Source organism: Dermacentor silvarum, chromosome 1, assembly GCF_013339745.2.
Source record: "Dermacentor silvarum isolate Dsil-2018 chromosome 1, BIME_Dsil_1.4, whole genome shotgun sequence".
Lineage (NCBI taxonomy): Eukaryota > Metazoa > Arthropoda > Arachnida > Ixodida > Ixodidae > Dermacentor > Dermacentor silvarum.
Genome location: NC_051154.1, coordinates 390,720,547 through 390,741,688, shown reverse-complemented (window position 1 = coordinate 390,741,688; position 21,142 = coordinate 390,720,547). Strand labels below are relative to the sequence as shown.

The following is a 21,142-nucleotide window of genomic DNA, read 5'->3' as shown; positions in this document are numbered from 1 at the left end:
GTAGCAAAATGTGGCAGCCCTGTCAGTGCAAGCTTTTTTAACGGACACTGTGACAGCATGGGAATGCTGAGAAGTGGAAACCTTGATGTGATGGCGTAGTCTAAAGCATGACCACGGCTCTGCAAATGAAGTTTTCTTGGAATTAGGTTTTTCATAACAAGCCTGGACTCGCCCGTAATGCGACTTGCACTTATGCATGCTCGCTTACAACAGGTAAACAAAGAAATTGGAAGCGACAATTTGAAAGCGGCGCACAGCGTGTGATGACATTATGATTGTTTCTCTAAATTTAGCAGCCTGACAATGGTATTGTTCGCGATTCGTATAGCACTGCACGCTAGCACGTAATATGCAAATTCTGAATAATATCATCCAATCCCATCCATAATACCCATCCAAAGGCTGCTACTCGCCGGCTCCCATCCGACGGCTCCCATCCATAATACCCTCCCAGGCTGCTACTCGCCGGCTGCAGGTTCTACTCCGGCCGAAACAGACTAGCAGCCTCCTTACTCCCTTCATCGTGCAGCGTTTTCGCAGAATGAAGACCCACGTGGCATGGCACGTTCACATGCGGGTGACTGCAGAACCTGCAACACCCGGACGGACCTCGAAGACTTAATCTTGGACTGCCCGCTGCATTCTGGCCCCAGGCCCTTGCTTCGCTCAAAACGGAATGGCAACAGACCTCGATCCAGACCTGTGCACTACCGAGGCACAGCAGCTCTGTGACCGCCAACGAGCTATGGCAGTCACTGTATCAATTCTTGGATGATCCTGAGGCTCCAGCCACTGGGACTAGGCTTCTTCATCTCGGGCGTACCAGCGACCGCATCAGCCACATGATGTAGATAATTAGGTCTCCCCTATCACCACTGTCTACGTTACGCAGAAACATTTGCTTTGGCCATATGTTAAGCTGTTCCGTATCCGCCAAGCAAGTAAAGACACTACCCATGAATGAAGGCAACGTATAAATTAATAATGTTTGAAACATTCAATGTAAAACACAAATTGTTCTGCTATTGCCGGCTACATCGCAATGTTACTATAATAACAAAGATGTGCTTCTGAATAGGCATTTCATATAGCATGAGATACGGGTTTTCAGTCCGTGAGCAAACCGCACAATTCGCCTTTTATCGGAGCCGACAACTCCAGGGTGATGCATTTTCCAAGTCAACCGTACTACGCTATTTTACACAACCATCATTTAGAGAATTGATCTCTCAAACAGTACAGCTGACATAATTTGCTCGGTACGTCGCAATGGGAAATCGTAGTAGTTGTCGCTTACAGTTTTGCTGTTCGACCACCTTCACAGCCTGGACTGGAGAGCAATTTTTATCTGCGTTGTTGTTGTACTGCAGTACAAAGGCTACTTATAGCACTGTCCTACAGGACCAAGACAATAAACATTTGTCTCACAGTTGCGTTTGAAGAGATGTGTATTTACTGCGTGAAGGTTACACATGTCCTGTCACTATTTGTACCGCTGATTCATCAGGCATGTTTATTTTTTGCTTCTTTACATACACTAACCGCATGTGTGCTGGCTTTTATTGCGATAGCAATTATATGGACACTTCAACCGGATTTCTGCCGTCGCCGTGAGGTTTCCTATAGATAAACTCTTCGCCGTGCGCCGTATGCCCGAGCGGAAGCGTGCTGGGACGCGCGCTGTCACGGAGAGCGAACGCACTCAATCACCCACGCGCAAGCAAGGAAGGGGGAAGCCAGCGCCGGAGGGAGCGCGGGGGGGGGGGGGGCGCACTTCTACTCTGCCAACAACCGCGCTCGTCGCTCGCTCACCCGCCCCGTCTCTTATCTCCACACGGCTCTGACCTTTATGCGCCGTGCATTCGCCGCTCAGTTTCCGTTGAAGCAATAGACCGCACGTACCTTCGCCCGCGGCGAAGTATGCGCTCGCTGCCAGCGTTTTGACCGTCGTTGTCTCCAGTCATTCAGTGCGATCTATTCATGTTCGTTTGTGCGCGCTCGCACCACGCTTGTTCATTCAGTTAGTAATATTCGGGCCACATTTTCCAACGCACGCTACAGATGCAATGCTGCCCGGATCGGCAGTGCAGCACTACAGGTGTGTCCCTTCGCACGCGCTGCCCACGGGAAGCGCTTCTCATCAACACCACCGTTTCACACGCGCCTTCTCGTGGTCATCGAGTCTCTCTTCATGTCGGTCTACTTACGCCGCAGCACACCTGCTTACTTAATCAGCTCATGTTTACTACAATTCATATTGCTACCAAAGCCGCTCACCTTACTTCGTATGACATTGCTGTGTTGCTATCGCATTCATTGCTTCGCCCTTAGGGCTAAACTGTGACATTTTTTTTATTTCAGCCATCTCAAGGAGCCAGCAAGCCAGCAGTAGCGAGGGAGGCCTGCTTCAGCTCGCAATGTTGGATAGTGCGCGCAGTGTGCACGTGGCACAGAGCGAAGTCACCGTCCCGCGCGAAATGCTTGCAGAATCTAGGAACGTATGCGTTTCTTGTGGTTCAAAATATATGTAATCTACTTCGCAACCATAACCCATGCACTTATTTAATACCTGTCTGAAGCATGATTCTTGAAGGCAAGATATGCAGGATTAACAATGACAGTGCACGTCAGTGTTTGGAATGAGCGGAAGTAGCACCAAGAAAGGTTATAGTAGCATTCGGCAAGCAAAAGTACACGGCGATAGTAGCAACATGTGTATTCGTGGTATAGCGTGTAGTGGTTTCACGAGATAAGTAAATTTGCAGGCCTTGGTGAGTGCCCAGTGATGTAAGATTGCCTGGTAGGAATTGTTGCAATTTAGGGATGACACTCTTTACGTTGCCACATGTACTGAACGCGAAAATGAAGCGTCTACCTAAGCGGGCAGCTGTGAAACGTGGTCACCCCGGAAGTTGGCTCCAGAAGACGAAGCAAGGGAACGCAAAAATGCCGTACAACGAGCACATAGGCAGACGCTCGCTGCAGCAAAAACCACCACCAGCATGTCTGAAAAGCAACGCCGTGCAAGTTTGCAACGTGCACGACGGCATGCGGATGAAGACCTAAGACAACGTGAGGCCAAAGCTAAACGTCGAAAGCGGGAATAGGATGAAGCACTCAGACACTCCGCGAGGCTGAAGCCGAACGTTGAAAGCGTGAACAGGATGAATTCAGACAAAATGAGGATAAGCTAGTAAATTTCCCCACAAACAACTGTGTTTGTCTACCCCCCGAAGCCACCACATCTACCCCTGCTTAACTTGGTGAGCGAGAGCCTGGTTTCTCCGCGTGTGCCGTTTATGCAGATTCGTCGACTACTGTAACACACACCGGACAGTTGGCCATCAGCGAACCAGTCGTCAACCTTCCCAATGACGTTGCGGAAACCGTCGCTATGCTTCTTAACCATCTGGAATACGGGCTCCAAGTCGCAGGCGGCGACGAACGTCACCGAGGAGCGCCGTGTGCGCCACGAGTACCGCTCGCTCATCGACGAGCAGCTTGACGTACAAGAGAACGCTCAGCACAACGCGGTTCTGCTGCAGGCGCAAGAGCTCTTCCAAGGCGTGAGCCACACGGCGGAGGCCGTGCTGGACTCTACGCTGGGAACACCGCTTGCTAGACGCGAGGCGGACGCGCTCGTATCGACTCCTGCTTTTTTAATGCGTTTGGCGCAAAAGTTGCCGATCGAACTCGGATTTTCGACTCAACTGATCCAGTTCCTCTCAAGAATCAAGTGGATACCCAATTCGCGATCGGGTTTTTAGCCGTAGTTTTGCGTCGAGTCGCATTTTTTTCTGGCCTGGTAGTGCGAAAAGACTAGTCGCTTGTCACAGACCACGCTGCGAGCTGGCCACAGCCTAGTTTTACGAAAACTGACGCTCCGTATGCTGTGGGACGAAATGCAGCAAGTAGAAGAAATTGGCGATGCCGATGCGACTGAGAGACCTAGCTCAGCCTCGAAAAAGCGTCTCTCTAGTTACAGCAGCGTCGTGGGCTGCCAGGAGCAAGAAGGTCTGAATCCTAACATAGGATTCTACCGTTTTTCTTTAAGGCCTCACGCAGCGAAGCGTCGGGCACGCTGGATAACCTCACTACCCCACTACGACCAGCACAGGATGGACAGTTAAATGTGCTCATCCTTGATTTCAAGCCAGCATGTTCAGACAGTGCAGCAAGGTAGTATTGATTACAGGACATCGATGTTCAAGCCCTCTCCTTAAAATCTACATGAAACAAGCAGCGCACGAGCTCGCGCTACGGCGCGATTCGCACGTACGTTACGGCGACCTCACATGCATTGCATCAGACATTTATCAGTTACTCAAGGGACAGATAGTCCTAGCGCAGACATGACTACTTGTTTAGCGGCTTGCAGTCAACAATGATTAAATGACGTCCGCCGTTTCGCGGCGTGCTGAAAGACCGCTGCCGCCGCGGCGCGTATCGTCGTGCGCTCGAGCAGTTCCGTACATGTGATGTCTGCTTATCACTGCTTTGAATTCATTTATTGAAAGTATTTCCTCGTCTTTTTGCGCCAGGGTGTAGCAGCGGGCACACCTTACCTGAAGTTCAACTTCGTACGCGACTCGCTTTACTTGCGATGGACACCGCACTTAAACTTTGCCGCTTATTTCTTGAACGACGTACACGTACTTGGCATTGCATTATTTCTTGCCTTGACGCAGTGTGCCACCCCTGAAAAAATCGGCGGAGCCTGATATGCAGTGCAGGCCGTGGCACAACACAAGCTAGAGTGGCGGTTCCATATTGTAAACCCAGGGCAGAGGGGCGCTTTTTAGCACCATTTTTACGGCGCCCCCTGGGCAAAGCAAAAACTCTATAGCGGCAAAAATTTAGGGGTCCTTATTATTGGGTTAGGCAAAGCCTGGTGGATGTAAGCAGATTACGGGCGCTTGCGCGCCATGTGGTTGCTTTGTGACTGGGAATGACTCTTCCGTATCGGATGTTGCGAGAAGGTTGTGGATCCTCGTCTAATTTCAAAATTGTTGGATTCAGCGAAGGTTTAGTGATTCGATGACCGCTTTCGTGTTTTTATTAGATAAGGCAGGTGTGTTGGTTTGTTCGCTAGACCCAATGACTCTCGGTGCGAACACGGCGCTTTCCTGTGCCCTGTGGTCGTGTGAGCTGGTGTGTTCCCAGGGAGAAGGCCACAAAGAAGTTAATGCTGCGACCTCAAGCTCGAGTGTGCCATTGGCTATCGTTTCAAGAACAAACTCTGAGGTCACGACTGACCGACGCTTCGGGCAACCTGACAACTTGTCGCCCTCAGGTCGGATCTTCCGGCGGCGGAGCAGTCTGTTGCGTCCAGAATCGGCAGGGCGCATTCTTTGGTTGTTTCCATCGAGGCCGCCCCTTTCATCAACGTCGCCCAGACGGCGACAGTGCCTGACACCTCGGTGACGGGCAAACAAGCGCCCCAAATCGGCAGTGCGCATCCTTTGGGTGTATCACCCGGTGCCACCCCCTTCATCGGCGGCCGCCTACCTGGCGACGCGGCCCGACACCCGCTGTGACGCGATGACAAAGAAGCTCACTTAAACGCGACCACAACCGTCACCCTTCGTGGAAGCAGGAACCAGCACGAAGGTCACTCGCCCGACCCTGGCAAAATGACCGTCACGCAGAAAAAGAAACCAAGTCGACGACTTTCGTGGAAGGAGTGTGAATCCCCTGTTTCCAGTTTACCTCTTGCTGCTTCGAAGGTTGGACACCAGAGAAGACTAATCGGACACCAGATGCTTGAAACTAATGGGAAGACTTTGTTCTTAATTCCAGACCCGCATTACACGTCCTCAGGGGACAAGATCCAGGATGTTTCAAAACTTGGTTATTTAAATAGATAATAAATTTACGCAGGAACTCCCTAACCGGGTCGTTACCCACCCTCTGCCAAGGATCCACGAAAACGGGAACAAGCAAACGTAAATGGCCATGTGAACTAGCCTATTAGCTAATGAGGATGAAAGAATTATACATGGCATGCATTCTTAACAGAAGTTTTAGCTGTGCATGTTTAGGCAGGGTGTAACACTGTACTACATTGACTCTATAATTGCACATTTTTACTTACAGTAGTTAAACAGCATGATGTGAACTGTTTGCAATAAATAGTCAACAAACCCACCAGTTTTTAAGCATGTGAGTGGGTAGAAGTTCAAATTGAGAAGGCTGTTAAGGTATCCTTTCCAAGGGAACTATGGGAGATGCAGCAGGAGTGGCAAGCCAAGTTTTAAAATTTTTCTCTGGGTATCGCAAACACGTTTGCTTTCATCATGTCCAATTCTGATAATATTTGTTATATAAACTTGGATGTGAATCACGGGCATTGCATTTATTACTTCGCTTACTATTCCAGATGGACACACCAGAAAGGGCGTACTTGAGGTCAAGAGCAGCATGGCTTGCATTTCTTAAAGTGCACTCAAGGAGGAGAATCAAACGACTCCAGCAGACTAAGTGGCGACTAGAGAAGAAAAAGCACAGTTGCAAAATGACTAACAAAAGAGAATATTCTACTGAAAGAGCAAGCAACAGTTTCGGATAGCTCAGGAACAGCAAAGCGGCATTTGCTCCAACGACAAGTCGGAAAGCACAGTCCTGCAAGCATGCCCGCAGTATACTCACCTGAGCTGAGAACTTTTGCCTTGACACTTTACTTTTACTCCCCCCGAGCCTACTGATATGTAAGAAAGGTCTTTTATACATGCCGTAAACACCCCAGAACCCTACGAAAGTGGTATGAAACTGTTGATGGGCAGCCAGGGCTTTCATCTAAAGCATTTCACGCACTAAAACTGAAATGTTTTGAAACGAGGAGCAAAGGCAACCAGACAATTTGTAGCCTAGTGGTCAACGAGATGTCGATTCGTCAGCAAATTCAATGAAACAGGTGCTGTTTTGATGAATTTGTTGACATTGGAACAGGTTTCGATAGTGACTCCCTGCCACAGGCAAAAGCTGCTTTTATAATGGCAGTGACCATTAACGGAGACTGGAAGTTGGCCCTTCGCTATTTTCTTGTGGATGGGATAAATGCGCAACAACGGGCTAATCTTGTACACGAGTGCCTCCAAAGCATGCACAATGCTGGGGCCATGGTTGTTTCAGCAATGTGTGACGGTGCCCCAGCCAATATGTCCATGCTGAAAGAGCTCGGACGCAACTTTCAAAATCTAAGAAACTTAAAGACGATATTTGCACACCCTACGACCCGACAGCCTGTAGCAGCATTTCTTCATCCCCGCCGCATGCTAAAGCTCATCAGAAATGCACATGCACATAAGGGGTGCTTTATTGATCAGAACGGTAAAGCAGTTTGCTAGGAACACACTGAGCAGCTGCAGTGTGCAGCAGACAGAAGGCCTGCACTTGGCCAACAAGTTGCGCAGAGCTTACATCGAGTGGGAACGGCAACCCATGAAGGTCAGCCTTGCTGTACAATTGATGAGTACTTCTGTCACAACAGCGCTGGCCGAGTGCAGGGAACTGCAACCAGAAGGCTCCTCCAACACACAGCCAACCGAGAATTTTATATTACACATTAACAACATTTTTGATGCCCTTAATTCAAAAAGCATGCACCAAAAAGCTTTTATGAAGCCCTTACATGAAAAGAGTGCAAAGGTTATTGAGACCATGTTTGAGAGCACAACCCAGTACCTGTTCTCCTCAAGGGAAAATGCCAGTAAAAAAAGAATAATTGAACCAGGCCGAAAGACAGGCTTTCTGGATTTTCTCATTCGCATGAAAACTTTAAATGACCTTTTCAACTTTCTTGTTGTTGAAAAACCACTGCTAAAATACATTCCAGCTGACAAAATCTGCCAGGATCACCTTGAACTCTTCTTTGGTCTGACACGAGCACACGGCGGGCACAATGACAACCAAACTGCACAACAGTTTCGTGCAGCATTTAAAAAGGTTATTGTTCAAAATGAGCTTGTAAATTTTTCAACAGGGAACTGTCTGAGCCTGGACAGCATTGCAATATTATCATGCAGCAGTTCTACAAAGCTTCATCGATGAAAGTATTAAATGAATCAGTGGAATGAAAGGAGCTTCTAAATGCTGAGACTATTGAGCAGTCCTATATCAGCAGTGAGCATGATTACACATCATTGCTCCCAAATACATCCGCGAATGTGGCGGGTAAGATTGTCACGTACTTGGCAGGTTATGTAGCACATAAGTTGTGTTCAAAACTGACAAGCGAGTACTGCACGACTGCACTACTTATTACACAGCCAGGAGAATCATATTCATTAATTGTAAGGAAGAACAGGGGAGGGCTGCGATTTCCATCAGAAAGTGAATCTATCGGAAATCAGAATCACTTGTCCGAATGGCACTGCACATGAAGAAACTAGCATCCAGAACCTTGCTGCATGACCTTTTACACCAGGTTGTTGATGCATTCTACACGAAAGACCTGTTTGCAGAACTTCATGTGCACATGTTTGAGAACATTCCGCTTGACAACCACTACATCCACCTTGTACGGTGCATAGCAGAAACCTACCTTAACATGTGCCTGTTCCATTTAGGCAGGCGGGCAACTGAGAATGTGCACACTGCCAAAGTACGTCAAGTGTTCAGAAAACATACCCAGTTGAAGGGACAATGAAATATAGTTTTGCTAGCCCATTGTCACTGCCCAATTGTTACCACTTTTCATAACAGTATTGTAACATTCAATTTCAACATGTAACTTTTGTGTTCTGTTTTTAGGAATGACAGAGCATTCAGAATGCAAAATACGACTTGTTACAAATGACAAGGGATGTGGAAGTATTTCACCTGTAATGATGCCCAATGTATCAGATATTCTGCGCTGTTGCATTTTATATGCTAATGTACACCCAGCTGTGGACAGTTCAACAAACTAATAGCTAAATAGTTTGTGCTTTACTAAGGTGTAACTGAAACAAACTTTTGTTTCTACTAATGTATTCTCCTTTACAAGAAATAAATGTCAACAATTTGTTCCGATTTTCCTTGATGTGGAACTGTGTTTGGGCACTCATCACAAAGTTAAATACTAATCTAGTCTTTTACTCTTCATTCGTTAATTCAATATTCAAATTATTGAGCTTTCATTTCTATTCGAATGGAGAGATAACGGCACATTACATTTATTAGTCTCGGGGAGGAAAGTTTGATGCAAGTGGCGACTGTTCCGAATGATTCTGCTACAGCAGAGCCAGAGTTCTTACGTAGACACCAGTTCTTAAGCAGGTACAGGTAACTCCTGGAATAATTTTCTGTTACTCAGTAACAGAAACTGAGTAACAGCACGCTGGTGTGCGAACTACTAATGCCAACCAATGAACTACCTACATCCAAAGCAGTACTTTGCACTTCATGACCCTTGTAAGGTGCGTCCTTCCGTGCTCATCTCTAGCACTTAGAGCATTACAAGAACATTTTTCTGCCATTCTTGTGTTACCCTGAAACTCGTGTGCTAAGTTTGTGCAAATAGTTCATTTTTAACCAACATTTCGTGCATAATTTACTACACGTACTCCACGCTGTATAAGTCTGAGCAGTAACTTCATTCAAGTTAATGGTCACGCTATAATAGTGCTTTATCAGTGCTACCATCGCCAGGCAAGTCAGTTTAAGAGCAGTATTACACGAATAACGTCTACTGCACTAGTCGGGCTGTTTCGTCCATAAAAATGCTAATTGCGAATGTATTGCACATGAAACGCTGCCACGATGCTCTAGAACCCCTAGCAAAAAATGTAGGTTTTCTCAACACAAACGTAATACAAGCACGACACATAGACACTAATCAGCCAAAGCTGCAATACAAGCAGCAGAAATGTACAACATTGCACTGGCCCCGCCGGTAGGGTTGACACCCTGCTTTACTTGGCTAAGAACCGGCATGTCCAGAGAACAACGTTGTGATGAACGGTGCTGCAGAAGTCTACTGTATTACAGGCCAGGTAAAGGAACAGAGACATATACATACGTACATATTATATATATATATATATATATATATATATATATATATTGCGAGACAGCTGTTCAACCGCGACGGTTTTTTTATGCAGGCCGCACGCTAAAGAGAATGACGCTGGCCGTGATGATGAGTATATACATATGAAGAAGATGAAGGGGTAATATAATGCTCGCACTATTACCCCCGCGCATGGAAGCGGCCAACCTGGCCGCTGGCTATGGCAACGAACGCCGTATGAAAGGCTTTAAACGTGAAAGATGCACAATCTCTGTAGTACGGCAGCGGCGGTCCAAAGGCGTAACAACGGGCGTGACACGATAGTTAACTGGCGAAGTCTGTTCCTGAACAGTGTAGGTCCCGACAAAACGGGGCTGAAATTTCTCGCATAAGTCAGGTACGCGAATTGGAGTCCACAACAACACTTCGTCTCCAGGCTGGAAGGAAACAACACGGTGGGATGCATCATAGCGAGTTTTGCGGTCTTGTTGACGGGCGTCGGTGTTGAGGCGGGCGTGTTGGCGACACTGGGCAATGCGCGAAACAAATTGCTCACATATTGATGTGGACGAGGGCACGGCGACGTCAAAGAAAGTGACGTCGAGGACAGTGATCGGTTGACGACCACACACAAGGAAAAAGGGCGAGTACCCCGTTGTGCGTTGGACGGCCGTGTTGCAAGCGAAGGTGACGAATGGGAGAATGACATCCGAATTGGTGTGGTCAGGGTTGATGTACATTGAAATCATGTCAGACAGCGTACGATGAAAGCGCTCTTTGAGGCCATTAGTTTGAGGGTCAAGTCGTTTTATGGATAGTATTGAACGCACGGAGAACATCGTCGAGAAGTTTAGATAGAAAGGTCCCGCCGCGGTCACTCAAGAGGATACGTGGGGCTCCGAGTCGTAAAAAGATGGCTTCCAAGAAAAAGGATGCACCCTCCGCTGCGGAACCGGAAGGTAGTGCGGCTGTTTCAGCGTACCGTGTCAAGTGGCCTACAGCAGTGACAATCCATCGTTTACCGCCAGCCGATAAGGGTAGTGGTCCATACAGGTCGATACCAACGACTGCGAAAGGAGCTTCAGGACACGGGACAGGTTGTAGCAGTCCAGCCGGAGGTGAGGTCAGTCGTTTGCGGTGTTGGCAGATCGAACAGCAAGCCACGTATATTGCTACGCTTGTTGCAAGTCCAGGCCAAGAGAAGCGGCTGCGCATTCGCGCATAGGTTTTATGGAAAGCAAAGTGACCGGCAGTGAGATCGTCATGAAAGGTCTCCAGTATATGGGTCCGAAGTGATCGGGGAACTACAGGAACCCAACGGTGTCTTTCGGGATGAAACACGTACCGGTATAGCACCGAATTTTCGATCTTGAAGTTTTTCAACTGCCGACGGAGTCGAGCGTTAGGTGTGCGAGAGGATCCCCGAATACGTTCCATAACGGAGTGGCAGTAAGGGTCACTACGTTGTCAAGTTGCAAACGCAGTAGAATGGCTAGGTGGGAGCCGGTCGAGAGCTGCGAGTGAAGGAAATGCAGGAGACACGTCCGGTGGGTTGCTCATGGAAGGTGGTAAGCAGGCAGTTTTTGAAGACGGTGGTAGGGGACAACGAGAGAGAGCATCGGCATCCTGGTGTTTCTTTCAAGACTTGTAGGTGACGTCGAAGTCGTATTCTTGTAAACGAAGTATCCAACGGCCGATACGGGCCGTTAAATTTTTTTGCGGCGCCAACCAGCACAAGGCGTGGTGATCAGTAACGACCGTACAGTGGCGCCCGTGCCGATAAGGCCGGAATTTTTGGACGGGCCAAACAACGGCAAGACACTCTTGCTCGGTAATCGTATAATTGTTTTCTGTAGGTGTTAGCGTGCGACTTGCATATGCGGCCACACGTTCTTCGGAAGTGTGCTGACGTTGCAGAAGAACAGCGCCAATACCATGGCCGCTGGCGTCAGTATGTAGAAGAGTGGGTGCGGTGTTGTCGAAATGACAAAGCACAGGTTCGGACGTGAGGGCACGCTTGAGGGCGTCAACAACAGTTTGGCATCGTATGGTCCCTACGTATGGTCGTCCGACCATACGTAGGGAGCTCCAGAAGGAAGTAATTGATGGAGCGGCACCGCAATGGTGGCAAAGTTACGTATGAAGCGCCGGAAATACGAAGCTAGGCCAAGAAAGCTACGCAAGTCTGGTGCGTTGACGCCTGGGGAAGCGCAGGACAGCGGTAATCTTATCGGGGTCAAGTCGGATGCCGTCCTTGCTGACAAGGTGTCCGAGTATTTTAATGGATTTGCATGCGAAGTGGTACTTTTTTGTATTCAGCTGAAGGCCAGCAGCTGAGAGGCATGTCAAGACTTCGTCGAAGCGCTGGAAGTGCTGATGGAAGGTCGACGAAAATATGACGATGTCATCAAGGTAACATAAGCAAGTCTTCCACTTTAGGCCCCGTAGTACAGTGTCAATCATCCGCTAAAATGTGGCGGGAGCATTACACAGGCCGAAAGGCATTACGTTAAATTCGTAAAGTTTTCTTCTTCAAATGAAGTTTTCTTGGAATTAGGTTTTTCATAACAAGCCTGGACTCGCCCGTAATGCGACTTGCACTTATGCATGCTCGCTTACAACAGGTAAACAAAGAAATTGGAAGCGACAATTTGAAAGCGGTGCACAGCGTGTGATGACATTATGATTGTTTCTCTAAATTTAGCAGCCTGACAATGGTATTGTTCGCGATTCGTATAGCTCTGCACGCTAGCACGTAATATGCAAATTCTGAATAATATCATCCAATCCCATCCATAATACCCATCCAAAGGCTGCTACTCGCCGGCTCCCATCCGACGGCTCCCATCCATAATACCCTCCCAGGCTGCTACTCGCCGGCTGCAGGTTCTACTCCAGCAGGTACAGACTAGCAGCCTCCTTACTCCCTTCATCGTGCAGCGTTTTCGCAGAATAAAGACCCACGTGGCATGGCACGTTCACATGCGGGTGACTGCAGAACCTGCAACACCCGGACGGACCTCGAAGACTTAATCTTGGACTGCCCGCTGCATTCTGGCCCCAGGCCCTTGCTTCGCTCAAAACGGAATGGCAACAGACCTCGATCCAGACCTGTGCACTACCGAGGCACAGCAGCTCTGTGACCGCCAACGAGCTATGGCAGTCACTGTATCAATTCTTGGGTGATCCTGAGGCTCCAGCCACTGGGACCAGGCTTCTTCATCTCGGGCGTACCAGCGACCGCATCAGCCACATTATGTAGATAATTAGATCTCCCCTATCACCACTGTCTACGTTACGCAGAAACATTTGCTTTGGCCATATGTTAAGCTGTTCCGTATCCGCCAAGCAAGTAAAGACACTACCCATGAATGAAGGCAACGTATAAATTAATAATGTTTGAAACATTCAATGTAAAACACAAATTGTTCTGCTATTGCCGGCTACATCGCAATGTTACTATAATAACAAAGATGTGCTTCTGAATAGGCATTTCATATAGCATGAGATACGGGTTTTCAGTCCGTGAGCAAACCGCACAATTCGCCTTTTATCGGAGCCGACAACTCCAGGGTGATGCATTTTCCAAGTCAACCGTACTACGTTATTTTACACAACCATCATTTAGAGAGTTGATCTCTCAAACAGTACAGCTGACATAATTTGCAGGGTACGTCGCAATGGGAAATCGTTGTAGTTGTCGTTTATAGTTTTGCAGTTCGACCACCTTCACAGCCTGGACTGGAGACCAATTTTCAACCTGCGCTGTTGTGCTACTGCCGGCTGAAAGAGGTGCAGCTGATGCATCGAATACTGGAGAGGAGAACATTTTGCAGCCAAAGACAAAATCATCAGCACGCTCCAAGCAGCCTGGTGTGACTGCCAATGCTGGCAAGAGTGTCGATGCATCTAATGTGACAGTCTAGAATTAAACGAAGCTGGCCAAGGGCAACAAGCGAGGCCCTGCACCTGCCCTCGACACTACCATGTCAGGGCCTCAACAGCTGGAAGAACAAGGCCCACCTGCTAAGCGCACTATGGGCAATGTATTGAGTGGTGGAGAAAAGTCCAGCACCGCAGCACAAGGAGCTAAACGAGCGGGTCGTCCTTCAAATACTCGGTTCTGCAGGCCAAACTGCGGCTTCTAACAGCACTGGGAAACAGAAGACGACGGCAGCCAAGGGGCGTCCACAGTCAAAGCCAAAATAAAGGAAGTGAAAGGGCGCTCCATCCGAAGCTGATGATGTCTCATATGCTTCAGATAGTAGCTATGTAGTGTCACGTGGTTTGCTGCCGTGGGCAAAACGCAGGGAAGCTTTTTATTATGACTACATACGCCCATGGGTAGAGGAGCAGCTCTGGAGTGACAGCGACTCCGATGACAAATACATTTCAAATGCCTCGATCAGCAGCATCATACCTCCTGTTGGTTTGCTCCGATCATACCGTCTCAAGAATAGGTTGATCGCTGCTGGAGGTAGTAGTTCAAGCATTGACAGTGAAGATGATGACATGCCTGTCTCTCCTGGAGAGGATCTCCTGTCGAGAGGCGAGGCAAAATTTGCATTGGACACACTGTCATATTCCACGACAACCGCTGCTGAAGCGATCAGCATGCTGGTGAACTTTGCAAGCAGTCGCCGCCTTCCCTACGCTGCCCTGACAGAACTAGTCACAACTGTCAACAAGTTGTTTGCTCCGGCTGTGGCTGTTCTGCCTAGCCGAAAGGCTTTGGTGAAGGCACTGTCAGAAATGCCCGAAGTGTCACTTTGAATACTAGCCACAAGTTAAAGCTGGGCTCACTTTCACAGAGTGGCTGCGAAGTACATTTCACATCTCTGGTTTATGCGCGACAGAAAGTTGACAGCAAATCATTTATCATCCCGTTTTAAAATGTGCAGAGCAACAAGGATGCCTGTTGAAATTTTTATCTTGTCAAGTGCTTCACAGCTATTGCACAGTATAAAATATCAGATGTTCCCATTTTGTCTTTCACAAGCAGCTATCTCCTCACTAGATCCAATCCCATGGACATTCCTCTCTTTCCCTCCCAGGCTGCTACTCGCCGGCTGCAGGTTCTACTCCGGCAGGTACAGACTAGCAGCCTCCTTACTCCCTTCATCGTGCAGCGTTTTCGCAGAAAGGAAGACCCACGGGGCCTGGCACGTTCACATGTGCGTGACTGCAGAACCTGCAACACCCGGACGAACCTCAAAGTCTTACTCTTGGACTGCCCACTGCATTCTGGCCCCAGGCCCTTGCTTCGCTCAAAACGGAATGGCAACAGACCTCGATCCAGACCTGGGCACTACCGAGGCACAGCAGCGCTGTGACTGCCAACGAGCAATGGCAGTCACTGTATCAATTCTTGGATGATCCTGAGGCTCCAGCCACTGGGACCAGGCTTCTTCATCTCGGGCGTACCAGCGACCGCATCACGCCACATGATGTAGATAATTAGGTCTCCCCTATCACCACTGTCTCCCTTGCCTTTTCACCTACCCCACTTCCCAAACAATTCACCGCAGCCCTTTAGGCGCAAAAATGCGTAAAAAGACGTGTACAAAACACTGGCCCTGCTTCAAATAAGTACAAGTTACCCCTCATTCGAGACGACCCACTGGTTCGCCGCATCGTACGTCATCGAACAGCGGAGAAGCAGAATAGCATCCGAGTTCAAGAACCCGAGCTTCCCGATTGTTGGAGCGAAGGCCTTGATGACCGCACTTAAAAACTGGACGCAAGAGCCTAACTCTAAATTCGATGCAATTTCAAGTGGGAGCAATGTTCCGAAGCTCCTTAAGGATATGGCCAAGGAAGTCGGAACAGCAGAGAACAAGCTGAATGGCAAGGTTAAGGCTGAGAAAGAAACCAAGAAGGGCAAGTAGGGACCCGCAAAGGTCGCCAAGACAGTGGTGGTTGCTGCCGCTGCAGTAGAGGAAAATGTGACGCCGGTTAGGGGCGGTGGGGCTTCCCAGCAGGGCATCAACAGCAAGGTGAACCTGCCTATCAAGACCAAGGGCAAAGCAAAGGGAAAAGTCACCGATGGTCTCAAGGCCAAGGCAGCCACACAAAAGGCAAAAATAGTGAAAGAAGAGAAACCAGCCCCGGCACTGCCACCTGCGAAGCCGCTACACAAGGAGTCGGTGTATTACTTCAACGATTCGGACGATGACGGCCTGGTGGTTGACGAGAACCCGCCACCGCGGCCACGCCGCTCCTACGAGCGAGCCGTGGCTATTCACGCAACACCAGCTCTGCCGCCCATCTCCAAGTTCAGCATCAACGCCTCCATAGGCAACTTCGCGGGGGGGGGGAGGTTGCAGCAGGCGCGGCTGGAACCACGTGACCTGTGATGGAGTCCCAGGACAGCAAGTAACGTTCTGTCAAGCTTCGATTTTATTTCAATAATAGGAAGCGCAAGGTGGAGAAAGCAGCTACAGCAAACAACAAGGCTACCAGCACAACAAGGCTGCCCAGCAGATCTGTGGTTCCCTAGACGGCGGCCAGTGAAGAGGACACTGCTGACGTCCCGAACAATGGAACCATCGATGACTTGCTGCTGGGGTCCAGCATTGCCGTTGACAATGAGAGCACACGAGTTAATCTTGAATAAGAGTTGGGTGGTGGCCGAGCATCGTTGTCGATGTTGCACAGGATCCAGGGCATGCTGTCCATGCAGAAGAGTGCGTTCACCTTTGGGCAATGCGAAGGGGGTGGACTCATTGACCCCACAGCATAGGAGCTTCTAGAGGTAGGTCCGTTGAGCACGGGCTTGACACAGGGGTTGGCCGGACCGCGCGGAAGGATTGGCCCGACGCCCACGCTCAAGCGGCCCACTCCCTTTGGCTCTGCCGCCTCCCGGATGCGGTACGGCGAGGAAGAATACCTCGAGGAGTTTCTCCTCAAGGAGTGCCACGCGGACGACGACTATGTTTACCCTGGACTGGAAGCCTCGGACGACGGCGCTTCGCGTGTTCAAACCTCGGGGGCGATGAGCGAGACGAGGCATGGAATCCCAAAGCCAAGCTTGATCCAAACTGCCCTAAACCACTACGCGCCACACGAGAGGGAACACAAAAGTCTGTGTAGCGCACCATCGAGGACACGGCGTCCAAGCTTGCTAACAAGCCTCCTCTCAAACGAACCAATCACCGCAAGAAGGCGCAAAAGGCGCCTGAAGGTAAAGAAAATGACATGGAGGAGTCTGAAGCCGGCCCGTCCACATCCTCAGTGGCCAGCAAAAAGCCCTCCCTGCCTCCACATGCCTTCAGGTTGAAAAAGCCGAAGAAAGGATTTGCCACTCCAAAGCAGCGTGTGGGCAAGATTGTCATGATCCACATGATGATCTACAGAGAAAGAGACGCTCTGCATGTGTGCTTGTGTGTATGCATATTTTTGTGTTTGTGTTTACCTACGGCAGCCATCAGGAGCTTCGCGGTTTCATTTACAAACCGGCGGATAGTTGTCTTCAAGTGTACATGTTGTTTTCTTCAGCCATACCTCACTTTTTCGTCATGCCCCACTGACGGACAATATCACTTCGCACCCCCCACCAGCCGCTTACCTCTTCTAATCAACATTTTAATTAGACGAATTGCCTCAGGGCTTCATGGCGTAAAGCACATGCATTTCATGAGGCACATTACGCTATGCATAGAGTATTTGATGTGCATACATAGATATACCATACTAAATATATATATATATATATATATATATATATATATATTCACAGATATATGCGTACAGCACGACTGATATATATTTCAGTAAAATCTCCATTTTGTCACATTTTTAGACTGTTCGTCACGTTCGTGACGAACAGTTTTAGACTGTTCGTTTTTAGCCCGTTCAAATAAGCGTGACCATTTCAAAGTGTCTCGAAAGAGGTCAGTCGGCGTCAGATACCATACTTTTTTGAATGTCGTGATAAAAAGCAACGCACAGGCTTTGTATATGCCATTTTGTAAACAGGTGATAGCCTAGTGTTCCAACAAAAACCATCCGTGTCGCCTAGGAGAAAATGCGGACTGGTGTCACTTGGCGGCTTTGCATGTCGAGCATTTTCTTAGATGACGTAGCTGTGAAAACTTTGCCCACCTCTATACTGGATGTATTTCTGAAGCTGGTGACGCCTTTACAGCACGATTGAAAGCAAACTCCTTGTTAAATTGTTTTTGTTCTACAATTTTTTTACATTACTGCTTTAGCAAAATGTGGCAGCGCTGTCAGTGCAAGCTTTTTTTAACGGACACTGTGACAGCATGGGAATGCTTAGAAGTGGAAACCTTGATGTGATGGCTTAGTCTAAAGCATGACCACGGCTCTGCAAATGAAGTTTTCTTGGAATTAGGTTTTTCATAACAAGCCTGGACTCGCCCGTAATGCGACTTGCACTTATGCATGCTCGCTTACAACAGGTAAACAAAGAAATTGGAAGCGACAATTTGAAAGCGGTGCACAGCGTGTGATGAAATTATGATTGTTTCTCTAAATTTAGCAGCCTGACAATGGTATTGTTCGCGATTCGTATAGCTCTGCACGCTAGCACGTAATATGCAAATTCTGAATAATATCATCCAATCCCATCCATAATACCCATCCAAAGGCTGCTACTCGCCGGCTCCCATCCGCCGGCTCCCATCCATAATACCCTCCCAGGCTGCTACTCGCCGGCTGCAGGTTCTACTCCAGCAGGTACAGACTAGCAGCCTCCTTACTCCCTTCATCGTGCAGCGTTTTCGCAGAATAAAGACCCACGTGGCATGGCACGTTCACATGCGGGTGACTGCAGAACCTGCAACACCCGGACGGACCTCGAAGACTTAATCTTGGACTGCCCACTGCATTCTGGCCCCAGGCCCTTGCTTCGCTCAAAACGGAATGGCAACAGACCTCGATCCAGACCTGTGCACTACCGAGGCACAGCAGCGCTGTGACCGCCAACGAGCTATGGCAGTCACTGTATCAATTCTTGGATGATCCTGAGGCTCCAGCCACTGGGACAAGGCTTCTTCATCTCGGGCGTACCAGCGACCGCATCAGCCACATTATGTAGATAATTAGATCTCCCCTATCACCACTGTCTACGTTACGCAGAAACATTTGCTTTGGCCATATGTTAAGCTGTTCCGTATCCGCCAAGCAAGTAAAGACACTACCCATGAATGAAGGCAACGTATAAATTAATAATGTTTGAAACATTCAATGTAAAACACAAATTGTTCTGCTATTGCCGGCTACATCGCAATGTTACTATAATAACAAAGATGTGCTTCTGAATAGGCATTTCATATAGCATGAGATACGGGTTTTCAGTCCGTGAGCAAACCGCACAATTCGCCTTTTATCGGAGCCGACAACTCCAGGGTGATGCATTTTCCAAGTCAACCGTACTACGTTATTTTACACAACCATCATTTAGAGAGTTGATCTCTCAAACAGTACAGCTGACATAATCTGCAGGGTACGTCGCAATGGGAAATCGTTGTAGTTGTCGTTCATAGTTTTGCAGTTCGACCACCTTCACAGCCTGGACTGGAGACCAATTTTCAACCTGCGCTGTTGTGCTACTGCCGGCTGAAAGAGGTGCAGCTGATACATCGAATACTGGAGAGGAGAACATTTTGCAGCCAAAGACAAAATCATCAGCACGCTCCAAGCAGCCTGGTGTGACTGCCAATGCTGGCAAGAGTGTCGATGCATCTAATGTGACAGTCTAGAATTAAACGAAGCTGGCCAAGGGCAACAAGCGTGGCCCTGCACCTGCCCTCGACACTACCATGTCAGGGCCTCAACAGCTGGAAGAACAAGGCCCACCTGCTAAGCGCACTATGGGCAATGTATTGAGTGGTGGAGAAAAGTCCAGCACCGCAGCACAAGGAGCTAAACGAGCGGGTCGTCCTTGAAATACTCGGTTCTGCAGGCCAAACTGCGGCTTCTAACAGCACTGGGAAACAGAAGACGACGGCAGCCAAGGGACGTCCACAGTCAAAGCCAAAACAAAGGAAGCGAAAGGGCGCTCCATCCGATGCTGATGTCTCATATGCTTCAGATAGTAGCTATGTAGTGTCACGTGGTTTGCTGCCGTGGGCAAAACGCAGGGAAGCTTTTTATTATGACTACATACGCCCATGGGTAGAGGAGCAGCTCTGGAGTGACAGCGACTCCGATGACAAATACATTTCAAATGCCTCGATCAGCAGCATCATACCTCCTGTTGGTTTGCTCCAATCATACCGTCTCAAGAATAGGTTGATCGCTGCTGGAGGTAGTAGTTCAAGCATTGACAGTGAAGATGATGACATGCCTGTCTCTCCTGGAGAGGATCTGCTGTCGAGAGGCGAGGCAAAATTTGCATTGGACACACTGTCATATTCCACGACAACCGCTGCTGAAGCGATCAGCATGCTGGTGAACTTTGCAAGCAGTCGCCGCCTTCCCTGCGCTGCCCTGACAGAACTAGTCACAACTGTCAACAAGTTGTTTGCTCCGGCTGTGGCTGTTCTGCCTAGCCGAAAGGCTTTGGTCAAGGCACTGTCAGAAATGCCCGAAGTGTCACTTTGAATACAAGCCACAAGTTAAAGCTGGGCTCACTTTCACAGAGTGGCTGCGAAGTACATTTCACATCTCTGGTTTATGCGCGACAGAAAGTTGACAGCAAATCATTTATCATCCCGTTTTAAAATGTGCAGAGCAACAAGGATGCCTGTTGAAATTTTTATCTTGTCAAGTGCTTCACAGCTATTGCACAGTATAAAATATCAGATGTTCCCATTTTGTCTTTCACAAGCAGCTATCTCCTCACTAGATCCAATCCCATGGACATTCCTCTCTTTCCCTCCCAGGCTGTTACTCGCCGGCTGCAGGTTCTACTCCGGCAGGTACAGACTAGCAGCCTCCTTACTCCCTTCATCGTGCAGCGCTTTCGCAGAAAGGAAGACCCACGTGGCCTGGCACGTTCACATGTGGGTGACTGCAGAACCTGCAACACCCTGACGGACCTCAAAGACTTACTCTTGGACTGCCCGCTGCATTCTGGCCCCAGGCCCTTGCTTCGCTCAAAACGGAATGGCAACAGACCTCGATCCAGACCTGGGCACTACCGAGGCACAGCAGCTCTGTGACCGCCAACGAGCTATGGCAGTC

At 48.8% G+C, this 21,142-nt stretch overlaps 1 pseudogene; it reads left to right on the top strand.

Moving 5' to 3' along the window:
- The first annotated feature begins 3,371 nt into the window (after nucleotides 1–3,371).
- LOC125943778 (histone lysine demethylase PHF8-like) lies at nucleotides 3,372–21,120 on the top strand (annotated as a pseudogene).
- Nucleotides 21,121–21,142: the final 22 nt, after the last annotated feature.